Consider the following 1378-nt stretch of genomic DNA (forward strand, 5'->3'; position numbering starts at 1 on the left):
TCCTCTGTCGTGGTACTAAGTCTGACAGTAAGAATAGGGGGTACGTATGAGGAGGTGTTGCGGATATAACTACTGAGTGTAAACCGCCCAGGAGGGGCCGGTTCACGCTCAACAATACTGAAGGCCATGAAGACAAAGAAGATGACGCTTTACTGATAAAGCTTAGAGGCCCAGAGCCCAAAGGTGGATTATGGCCCATAGTGGTAAACTTGTATTGTAAGTTAGGGAGGGAGAGACCGAGCCGGACACTTGTATGAGCTGGCCTCGGGACTCTGTAAACCGGTCGGGCGTCAACCTGTGTATATATAGGGACGACCCGGCGGCGGTTCAGGGACAAGAAACAACAACTCGAGAGCCAGGCATAGCGTGTTTGCTCCCTGGCAATCGAAACCTCAGTAATTCCATCACAACTAGACGTAGGCTTTTACCTTCGTCGTAAGGGGCCGAACTACTATAAAACTCTCATGTCCTTTGTCTGGTTTAACCTCTCTAAGCTAACCCGTCGCGATGGCTCCACGACTAAGTCCTTTCACGAGGACATCTGACATGATAATTCCACGACAGTTGGCGCCCACCGTGGGGCTATCGCACGATGGTTTCAAGTTCTTAGAGGGCAAGTTCGAAGGGCTCAAGGGATACGCAGTGGGCCAGATGACCAAGAGTTGTCGCGGCAAACTCTACATCGACGATGCAGGTTGGGGCCCCGACGCCGGCTCAATCGAGTACGGGTACCGGGTCCCCTTTGGAGGAATTCACGTCTTCATCGGCAAGATCGGCGAACCGGGCCCTGAGCCGGACATCTGCACCGACCTCGTCGAAACGGCTCAGCGTGCGAGTCCTGCCCGGATTCAGCCCGCCATGAAGCGTGCATTCATAGGATGTATCCATGGGATCGGATCTGAACCGGTGTCCGAAGGTGAGACGGCCGCTTATTCCGTTGGTGAGTCATCCACCGGTGAAATCGAGTCCTTGTACCAAGTTCAAGGCGGCTTGTTCGAAGGGTATTCCGACCGCAACAGTATTCCGGAATTTCTTGAACCGCCAAATCAGGTCGCAATCTTCATGGCCGGTACACAACCAGCTTTGCAAAACTCAACTGCAGCGGCATTGGGTTCCAGATCAGCAACCGGGGCAGGAGGCCCCGCGCGCCGGCCGGCTCAAGTTCTGTCCGGTTTGTTGGACGCCTGGACAACGTTATTGGCCACAGCAGTTACCCCAGAGACTCAAGATCGGCACAACGCGGAAGTCACTAAGCTACGGGATCAGATAACTCAGGCCAAGAAGGACTTGGCGGCTGAGGAAATCGGGATGGCTAAGGAATGAGCTGCTTTAGATGCCCAGTCACAGAGGATTCAGGCCGAGAATTATCGACTTTTGC

The sequence above is a fragment of the Triticum dicoccoides genome, chromosome 1B (genome assembly GCF_002162155.2).
Source record: "Triticum dicoccoides isolate Atlit2015 ecotype Zavitan chromosome 1B, WEW_v2.0, whole genome shotgun sequence".
Taxonomy (NCBI): domain Eukaryota; kingdom Viridiplantae; phylum Streptophyta; class Magnoliopsida; order Poales; family Poaceae; genus Triticum; species Triticum dicoccoides.